Genomic DNA, 11,095 nt, shown 5'->3' on the forward strand with positions numbered 1-11,095 from the left:
AGTGTTCCAAAGTGTTCCATTGCTATGTTAATTTGAATTGCAGGAATATTTAAAAATCGTTTGTTGTTTCTTAACACAATTGGGTCGCACTCCACTGACTCTAAATGCAAACTAATACAAGACTCAGAAGAATGACTTGCAACCCCTTTGGTTGCCAATAATGCACTGATATCTTTATGAAATAGTTTTACAGTTTGCTATTCTGTATGCCATCGAAAACTTAACTTCGTTTATCATCTCAATACCCCGACCTCCTCCTTCCTCCACCCCCACAAACCACAAAACACCCGAAATCAAACACACACTAGAAACACCGCTCTGTGTTTCAGTAACTGTGTGGACATTCATTTTGTTCTGTACATAATAGGATAACCCTATTTATCAATAGAGAAACAACACCGTGTGGACGTGTGTATGTCCATAGTGTTTCAAGTCCGTACATTGTCGACTTCTTTTGTTCCCAAGTCCACACATCCATACTTGCCCACACAAAGAAAGAATAACAAACAACCAAACAATGACTGTTGATTTTACTGTTATCTTGCAATGCTGTCAATTAAATTTGGCACACCATGACTGGCATACAATTATTTCATCTCTATGCTATTTCACACTTGGAAATAATACTTTCCGAGAACTAACTTATGTCGTTTTCTCAATTTTATTTTCCCGACAATATTTTTAAAAGGCCTATTAGGCCTATTTTGAAGGAACTAAATGTTTTTTTAAGGAAACAATAAGTTACCATTTTTTTTAGGGAATAGGATTATCAGAGGCTGTGTATCTTTGTGCTTACAACTAACATTCCGACTTGTGGGTCCGAATAATAGTTTGAGTATTAAAAATGAACAAGTAATTAATGAGTGATAAAAGTATTATGTTATCGTAAATTTACTCATAACCATGTAGGCCTAAGTGTTAATTGTCCGATTTTTGTTATCCGTGTTTTTGCTTTTTTTTTCCCTTTATGTCTTTTTGTTACAGTCTCTTGTCCCAAATCAGGCTTCAACAACAAAAACTCTTTCTTATTGACTGTTTGCCTCCGTTTCCCCAATTAGGATATTGTTATTATTCTGGTATTATTTTTCAAAAAGTGAAATAGAAGTGGAAAATACATGTCTCTGAATTGAATTGGTTTCAAAGGGAACCAAATATTATTTTCGTAGAACAATACAATCTTCTTTCGTGTAATCTCTTAAGCAACGTGAACATTGACTGACATTTAGATAGGTATTTTTTAAAATTATTATTAGCATAAATTATTTAGTGAATATAAGCCACTTGATGGTATCGTCACCAAGGTCCCTGATCGCCTGTTGGTGGTCTGAGATCAGGGCAGTCATGAATGATGTGGCTGATGGTTTGGTGGCTGCCACATTAACACAAACTTGAGCTGGTACCTCCGGTATAGAGGATCGAGTATCGAAGTTAGCAGCTAAAATTTGTGTCAGTATAATATTTGATATAATATTCTGAAGAAACGAAATAATTATAATATATTTATATTTGATTTTCTTTTTAGGGGTGCTCCTATCTTTGTGCCGACGAGTCTTAGACAGCGCCCAAATGGGAGTTTATCTATGGATATGTGGTTTGTGGACGTAACTTTGGAGTCCTCGCTGGAGACATCGCCGGATTCAGGTAAGGAAAACTTGGCACCATCCGACCTCCACATTTCTTTTGCGAATAAATTCTTTGATAAAATGCTGCCCTTTATCTTTAAAGGCCTTAATTGCCTTTCTCTCTAAGGGTAGCAAACACACTATATGAGTAAGAATTATCTGCAATTTTCAAAGAAAAAAAAGAACAACTATTTGATAAAATGCTGCCCTTTATCCTTTAAAAGGCCTTAATTGCCTTTTTTATTTTTCAAAGGGCAGCAAACACACTTTTAGTAAGAATTGTTGAGACGTACTGCAACCTTGCCAAATGAAAAAAAAAACCACAAAAACGAGCAAGAATTAATAAGACGATCTTCAATTTTCCAAAGAAAACAAAAGTTGCTCAGTGTTTACATTGATGAACTTTTTGAAACAAAATTTCATGTATTTTCAAAGTGATTAAAAAATAAATGAATAAATTTGACTTGTTCTTAAAAGAAAACAAATGGTTCTCTAAACAACATTAAACTTAAAACAAAAAACCGTTATTGAATAAATGCAATAGTGGAGGTCGGATAACGCAAGTTGTCACAGATCAAGATCAAGACGAAGACTTCGAAGTGTAAGAGCAGATCTAACCCGTTCTCTTGCAGAGTCCCACCCCTCGTACCGCCCCTCCCCAAGATGCTCTGCGATCTTGTTGATGTTGTCCTTGCTTTGTAGAGCTTTCAAGGTGACTTCTTAGTTTCTTGGCATTTTCTTGATTGGCATATTGGTCGAAGCCAATGATGCTTTTTAGTTAGAAGACTAGTCTTACTGGAAATTTCCGTCAGGGTTGATACTGCAAGTCGTCAGTTGTCATTCTTATTTTTAGTTGTCATGATTTTTAGTTTCAAACAATGAAGCAAAATTAACCTTGTACCTAGTTTAAAATAATTTTCGAGAAAAAAACCCCAACAACTTTGCTAGTAAATGCTTTGTATTTTGGGCACATTTTAACCCACCACAAAAGATATTTAGAAGTAATTATAAAGCAGTCAAATACATTCAAGTCTAATCAACATTCATTTTATGAATAATGTTTAATTTAGGAGTAATTTTGTAAATAAAGAATTTAGACTTTCTAAATGAATATTTACATTATTCCTTGTATCAGCATACATCAATTCTGAATGTAGACATTTATAATTAACTAAATCGTAAAAATGTTGTTAAAATAATATAAAAAAATTAATAAACAACATAGCTTATTATGGATGATTAATGCTTGGTTTAGGAGTTGTAAATAAACAATTTAGTTCAGCTAAATAAATATTTACACATTCCCGATGCCAGCATAACATCATTCCTGAATGAAAACATTTCAAACTGTAATCTCAAAAATATTTTGAAAGTTTAAAATAATTTTCCAGATAAGAACTACATAGGTGTTATACTTGCTCATTCGACAACATTTCGAATAACAGAATGGGGGAGACTGTATAGCAAGCACTGCGTTGTTTTAAAGCTACAAAAATTAAAAACCCAGAAGTTGGCAAGAGAGAAGAAAGGGGGTGTGAAAAGAGCAGCCAAGGGAGAAAGACGCAAGTGGTGCCTAGGTAAGTATGAATGGTAAGACAGTGAAGGCCTAGAGTATCAGTGTTGGCCTAGAGATAAGACTAACTCTCTACTCTTTCAGCAGGTTGACTGGAGATAGGTTAAGTATAAGGTATGACTGGCGTAGTACTTAGTCTTGATTCAAGACGTTCAATCTCATTTATTTTGCCGTGACACAACTCACACGAGAACAGTTAAAACAAGATCCTTAAAAATAAAAGATGCCTTGAACCAAAACTAAGAACTACGCTGTCTTAAGTCTTCATCTTCAAGCTCTGCGTTTACTTAAGACAGCAAACGCAGAGCTTGAAGATGATGATTCTCCCTTCGATGTCCCTGAGTGACTGGAGGTCAACTGGAGGTCAGCAGTTTGGAGCAAAGGTTGGAGCAAAGTATCAGGTATAAGTATGGGTAAGTGTAGTTGCGATAACGTAACACTCCTCCCAACGGCTGTCGGGAGGAGGGTTACGTTATCGCAACTAGGGTAGTGTGAAAGAATAACAAATCTTTCCTCCGGAGCTCTAACACTTTCTCCACAGATTTGGGATCTTAAAGGCAGTGGACACTTTTGGTAATTACTCAAAATAATAATTGTAAGCATAAAAACTTCTAGATAAAAAGCAATGCAGAGAGGTTGATAGTATAAAACATTGCGAGAAACAGCTCCCTCTGAAGTAACGTAGTTAGAGAAAGAAGTAACTTTCCACGAATTTAATTTTCAAACCTCAAAATCAGAATTTTAGGTCCCGAAATCAAGCATCTGAAAGCATACAACTACGTGTGACAAGGGTGTTTTTTCTTCTTCCATTATTATCTCGCAGCTTTGAAGATAAATGAGCTCAAATTTTCACAGGTTTGTTGTTTTATGCATATGTTGAGATACACCCCACGTGAGAAGACTGGTCTTTGACAATTACCAATAGTGTCCAGTGTCTTTAAACATTTATTTCCCACAGCCTCTTACAGTCCATACTCTTTTTGTTTATTTTCTTTACAGTCTGTACCCGTTGCTCCTAAAGAAGATGTTCTGGCAGATGATGTGCTTTGAAACTCGCACATTGAGCGGACGAAACAATCCTGAAACTCTTGTTTGATGTTGCCGATTCATGACCTGAGGTCACGGGGCTTGATGAGGTCTTTGCAGCAAAGGTTATAAGTATCATGAGAAGTATAAGATAAAGTATGAGGACAAGTGTGAAAGAAAAGTAAATGTCTCCCTACCCAGTTTCTTAACTTTTATTTTCACCGCTCTCAACGCTTCAATCAACAGTTTAGCTGTTATCTAGAACAAGCTAGTCAAAACGTTGAGCCCATTTAGGAACTCACTCCGCGGTAGTGAAGTTAATAACAAGAAGTCCCCTCGATCCACTGAAGCTGAAGTAGAAGTTCAATCCAATTTTTAAAGTAGACGTAGTAACTTTTCGGGACAGTTCTTTTCAGAACTGAGATGCTACCCGACTTCAGAACAAATCTACTCTGGGGTAGTAGATAAGTCTCCCGAATTCCGAAAAAACTACTTCGTGGTAGAATAAACAGCAAAACAAGTTCTCTTTAGAAGTTCTCTACAAAGCAAGTGCGTGTAACGCAAGCCAAACATTGATACCTCACCATGGAATGTCTCTCATCCAATCGTTCGTTGTTTTTGTTTAACACAGTCTGCAACCTGTTATTGCTTGAGATGATGTTGTGACAAGCAACGGTGCACATGTGGCAGTTCTGGGACCCCGTAGATTACACCAGTTTGGTAAAGTATTGGGGTTATCTCAGGTAATGTGAAAAGTAAACATGACTTTGGCTAATTGATGTAGTGACCTTCTAGACAAAAGACTTATAAAGAGCAGATTGTGTTTTCATCTTGAAGATAGTGAAGTAGTTTCCATTGAGCTGAGATGATAACTTGAGTCATGCAAAAGATTTAGTAATGCAAAAGATTTAGTAATAAATTATAAAGTACCAGCCACTGGTGGGAAAACTGCCTTCTAATACGTGGGACAACTCGATCAAGAAATTTGGAAGATCACAAACAATTACATGGAGATAACAGGTGTTAGTTGCCAGGCTAAAATGATGAGGCTTTTTAGCCCCTTTCTTTTATGGAGCATTCCAGATGTAGGACAACTCAACGAAGAAATCTAAAAGATCACAAACAAATCTTCATCAATGTATTGACTACTTTGGAAGGAAAATCGAAATATGCAAACATAAACTTGATTTTGAACCCCTCAATGTGATCAGCAGTCAAGTTATAACTTTTTTGTAGACCCACTGATATTAAAAGATTTTACCAACATTAATCTTCTAAAACTATATATTTGTATCCAAAGATTGAGAAGAATATCTTGGAGATGGCATACACCTAAAGTTGAGCAATTCGTAGAGCTGCTAAGCACAACAATTTGCTTAGCATAATATTTCTGCATTGATTAAAACATGATTACCAACCAAATGTCCACCGGCTGCTGTTTGCTTATCCTTGAAATCACGTGGACATGTGGCTGCTAATCCTGTTTTTATCAGGGCAAAAATTTCATGCTAAGCAAATTTGTGTACTTAACAGCTCAGTGAAATTGGGCACAGATGATTATCCACTACAAGTTCAACGCTCGAGTGACGTAGCGTTGTTGAATATAACCACCAACATAGACAACTTGGTAAGTAAAAGAAAAAAATCTAATTCTAAAACTTTTTTTTTTCAAGAGAAGGTTCACCCCACGAACTTTGCAAATGTGTTGATCTTTTGTTTCAACTCGATTTCAAAGAAAATACAAATGCATAAGCATCCTTTAGTTTGTAATAAAACACTCTGTGTAAACCAAATGGTGAACACTTCATTTAATGGAGTCAAGATTTTAAGAAGAAGAATTTATTTTACGTACATAAAGCTCAACAAAGCCTGGAGTTTTGTGTCATAATAGTTTGCATTTTCAATTAGGTCTAAAGAATCAAAAGGTGCTGGAGGAGAATTTTCTAAAGCATTCAGACTTGACTGATCCCCAGAGCAACTTAGTTTATAAGAGTTTATCGAAATGAATTTTAACATTTTCAACCACAGAATGAGATGATGACCTTGAAGATTTTTTGGACTGGCCACCAGCTGAAGGACTGTGTCAAGTCTAGCCAGATGACTTCCTCACTACAAGTTCAACCGTTCGAGTGACGTAGCGATGTGGAGGCTAACCAAGGTTCTTCGGACAAATTCAAAAAGTCAACTACAGTTTTCTTGGTTATAAGGTTTGACAAAAATCTAAAATTTTCTTTTGAAGAGAAGGTTTATCCCACATTTGGCAAATGAGTTCATGAGTTGAAGGTTTTAAATCGATTTCAAAGGCTACAAGCATTTATATCATTTTGGTTTGTCAGTTTGTGATAAACAAATTTTAAAACTTACTGGTGGAAAAAATCTTTAAAATATGAGGTCAAAATTTTCAGGAAAAAAAAAACATTTTTGGTAAGAATCCAAAAGTCCACAAAACCTGGAATGTTGAGTCACGTAGTATGTGCATGTGTTTAACAGTTTCTCAGGAAAGGGTTAAGCTAGTTAATAGAAAAAAATAAGTTAAACAAAACCGGATTGTTGATCATTGTGTTTGCATGTTCAATGAGTTAAATGATGGAGCTGGATGAGAATTTTCGTTCCAAGCATTCAGACTTAAATACTCCTGAAAAAAAGAAGAGTTTTTCAAATAAATCTTTGAAATTTTCCAACCACAGATTGAGATGTTGACCTTAAAGATGACATCTTGAGTCTAACTAACACTTTTTGAGCTGACCACCAGCTGAAGAAGGACTGGGTAAAGTCTAGCCAGATGATCCTCCACTCTAAGTTCAAGGAGTAATTTTTGGACGGGAGCAACGAGTCACCAATAGACTACTTGGTAAGTTCGAAAAAAAGAAGAAAAAAATGTTTGAAGAAAAGGTTCACCCCACAATTTCAGCAAATGAGTTGAAGGTTTCAGTTTGATTCGATTCATTCGCATCCTTTAGTTTGTAACAAACACACAATACAAAACAAATCGGAAGAACATAATAAAAAAAAAAGTGTGGTCAAGTTTGTCGGAATTTTTTGTTAAATTCGGAAATATAACAAAAACTTGAATGTTGAGTCTTGTTGTGTGTACATCCTCAATGAGTTGAATAATTTTACCAATATATTTATAAAGTATGTGAGCGGAAAAACTCACTACGCACAGATAAATTCTGCTCAGCAGAAACTGATTACCAGCCAAAGGTCCATAAAGTTTACATTACTGCAACTGGTCCCCCACGCATTTTTTGCTTCGCTAACAAATTTGCTAAGCAGTATTTTCCGCTTAAGGAAATTGGGCCCTGATTGGGGGGGGGGGGGGGTAATTTTTCTTTGTATTATTATCTCTCAATTGCGACGACCAACCGAGTTCAAATTTTTACAGGTTTGTTATTTTGTGCATAATATCAAGTGAAAAGTCTGGTCTTTGCCAATTATACCAAAGGTGTCCAGTGTCTTAAATTAGTTTGACCAAAATTAATCTTTGGAAATCATTCATCTTCTACCACAGATTGACTCGATGACCTTGGAGATGACATTGGGGCTTTTCAACACTTTCTTGACAGAGCGCCACCAGCTGAAGCAGGCCGGTTTCAGTTTAAGCTCAATAACTCTATGCTACAAGTTCCCGTGACATTGGGAATGTTGTGATGATGTAACCATCTATTTATGGACTGTACCTGAAGATCCGCGTCGAAGTCCTTACTCTATGGTTCAAGCCACCAAGGAAAAAGACATTTTAACACATTTCAGAGCTAACTCAACCCAAAGGTGATTTTTTACATGGTTTTACCATGGAGCTATTTTTCACAATGCAAAGCTTTATACTTTTTGGAATGATACCAACTGAAGAAAAACTGTAACAAGTTTAGCATGACCTACCACGAAACAAGCTGGACCATGATGGCGCCCTCTATGATAACAATCGACGGGAGGACCAGGGCCCAATTCCACAGGGCTGCTTAAGCAGAAAGTATTAACAATTGTCTGCTTAGCAGAAATGAGCAGGATACCAGTCACAAATTGTACATGTTACATGAAAGTTTGACTGCTACCCTTATTCCGGTAAGCAACATTTATTTTGATTGTGCTTAGCTACTTTTTGTGCTTAAGAAGCTCTATAAAATTGGGCTCAGCTAAAGGCTGTGTCTGAATGTGGCTGTGGCTATGTGTGCAGTTGTTGCTTCGGACCTCTTAAAACATATTCATTTGACGATGAAGCCGTATCCACAGTCACTAATTCAGACACGCCCTTATCGCTGTTTACTCGATAGGCTTTTCTTGAATCCATCAAAATCCCATACCATAATGTACCAGTAGCTCAATTCTCATATCATTTGATTTGATCAAACTGGCATGCCTGGCATCATGCTAAGCATTATTGACAACCAAATTCATTAAAACCAAGTACAATATGCTTTGGATGTTGATGGAGTCAAAGTAGTTAGAAAATGAAAGTGCAAAGATGGTGTAGCTTTTAAATTAGAGACTTAAACAATTAAATTATGTTGACAAAAATGTCAGATTGCAAGCGACGCAACCTGTACGCCATGCAACCTGTAAGCCATGCGTTTTGTACTTTTTGCCAAAACCTTTTGACTTAATAAAGGAAGTGAAAATACCAAAACAATTAAAAATTGGTTGCAGGAATTTTTTTATTTCATTTTAATTTGAACAAAACTAAAGTCACCAAAGTTCATTGACAGTTTGGATGTCATGGCAAAAATTTTTATTTTTATTTTGGTACACTGCTTTGTACAAGGAAGGAAGGAAACTTGACAAAGTCTTAATAAGACAAAAATGCAATGCTGTTGTGTACGAATATCTTCAGAGTTTTTTTGAGGTAATAAAATGATTTTTGTGAAATTAAATCTGATCAATCGATTTTTTTTGTAGGCCCTTCATGTATATTCGTAGGATAAACTTGGCTCATTGTCCAATAAGTATAAGTCATAGATGTATGGGAAAATTCAAAGTGTATATTGAGCGCAAATAGACAGAATGCATGTTGTAGCAAAATTTCCGGCATGACTGTATTGCAATGCGATCACAAACTATGCGCACATTACATCAGGGCTCGGTTTCACACAAAAGTATCAATCTTAAATGCTAAACAAAGTGTAATGTCATAATACAAATTACTATTATATGGTATTAGTGACAAAATCAATTTCAGATGAATCTTGGAGTTTTTTTAAACCAAGCCCAGAACTCCCCAGCCTGAACTAAAAACTGGAACTAAAACCCTTACACTTTAACTTAACCGCATCACTAAAACTACTAACAAATATCCCTCATTATTAACCCCAATATCAGCACCAACCACTAATCTATCTGCACATTCAATAACAAAACAAATGCGTATTATTTTATATAGCGCTCATCAAAACAACTGTAGTTATAGAGTAAATAATTATCTATTGTAGTTCATCTGAAATAATTGTTTATTTATATTTTAATAACTATCCGTTTTACGATAAGAAATACATTACGGGTACCAGCAAATAAGGGTGTCGGAACATGTGTGTGTACTATAACCAGTTAAAATAGCTCACCTGTTTTGAAATTTAGCAAGACCTTTGAAATTAATGCTTCGTTCAAATTTTATTATGATAAGTATAAATGATATTTTAAAATACAAAACATTTTGTTGAGTTCAGTTGATTGTTAATACTTTATGTCTACAGATGTATCAGCTATAAAGCCAAGTAGTTTACGAATAAATCTTAATAAACACCTTTTTGAAATGTTAACGTGTTTGTTTATTAAGTTAGTTAAGTATTGTGCAAAATGCCTTGTGCAATTTGGACCACATTTTGAATATAAAAATAACCTTGTGCATGCGTTTTAGAGCAAACACTTATAAATATTGAAGGTTGTAGCCTTGAAAAAACATAAAAGGCTATTTTGAGGCCAAGTATGATAAATACACAAGGCCTTTTGCATTTTAGGCCAAAAATTTAATAAAAAACACAAGGCTATATAGTCTTGTGCACTTTAGAGCAATATTTGATAAATACCCAAGCATTGGGCATTTTAGGCTGAACATAGAAAAAATGACACAAGGCTATAGTATTGTGTACTTTAGAGCAAAACTTGATAAATACCCAAGCACTGTGCATTTTAGGCCAAAAAATAAAAAAAATACACAAGGTTTATAGTTTTGTGCACTTTAAAGCAAAATTTGATAAATACACAAGCATTGGGCATTTTAGGCTGAAAATAGAAAAAGTACACAAAGCTATAGTCTTGTGCACTTTAAAGCAAAAATTGATGAATACGCAAGCATTGTGCATTTTAGGCCCCAAAATAGAAAAAGTACACAAGGCTATAGTCTTGTGCACTTTAAAGCAAAATTTGATAAATACACAAGGCCTTGTGCATTTTAGGCTAAAAATAAAATAAAAATACACAAGGCTATAGTCTTGTGTACTTTAAAGGAAAATTTGATAAATACACAAGGCCTTGTGCATTTTAGGCTAAAAATAAAATAAAAATACACAAGGCTATAGTCTTGTGTACTTTAAAGGAAAATTTGATAAATACACAAGGCCTTGTGCATTTTAGGCTAAAAATAAAATAAAAATACACAAGGCTATAGTCTTGTGTACTTTAAAGGAAAATTTGATAAATACACAAGGCCTTGTGCATTTTAGGCTAAAAATAAAATAAAAATACACAAGGCTATAGTCTTGTGTACTTTAGAACAAAATTTGATAAATACACAAGCATTGTGCATTTTAGGCAAAAAAATAGAAAAAATACACAAGGCTATAGTCTTGTGTACTTTAAAGCAAAATTTGATAAATACCCAAGCATTGGGCAGTATAGGGCAAAAATTGAAAAAGTACACAAGGCTATAGTCTTATGCACT

At 35.1% G+C, this 11,095-nt stretch overlaps 1 long non-coding RNA gene across 1 annotated transcript; it reads left to right on the forward strand.

Moving 5' to 3' along the window:
- The first annotated feature begins 6,300 nt into the window (after positions 1-6,300).
- LOC139936243 (uncharacterized) lies at positions 6,301-10,643 on the forward strand. The gene is made up of 3 exons (XR_011785923.1): positions 6,301-6,428; positions 6,909-7,072; positions 7,733-10,643. It is a non-coding gene; the product is annotated as an uncharacterized lncRNA (long non-coding RNA).
- Positions 10,644-11,095: the final 452 nt, after the last annotated feature.

The sequence above is a fragment of the Asterias amurensis genome, chromosome 4 (genome assembly GCF_032118995.1).
Source record: "Asterias amurensis chromosome 4, ASM3211899v1".
NCBI lineage: Eukaryota > Metazoa > Echinodermata > Asteroidea > Forcipulatida > Asteriidae > Asterias > Asterias amurensis.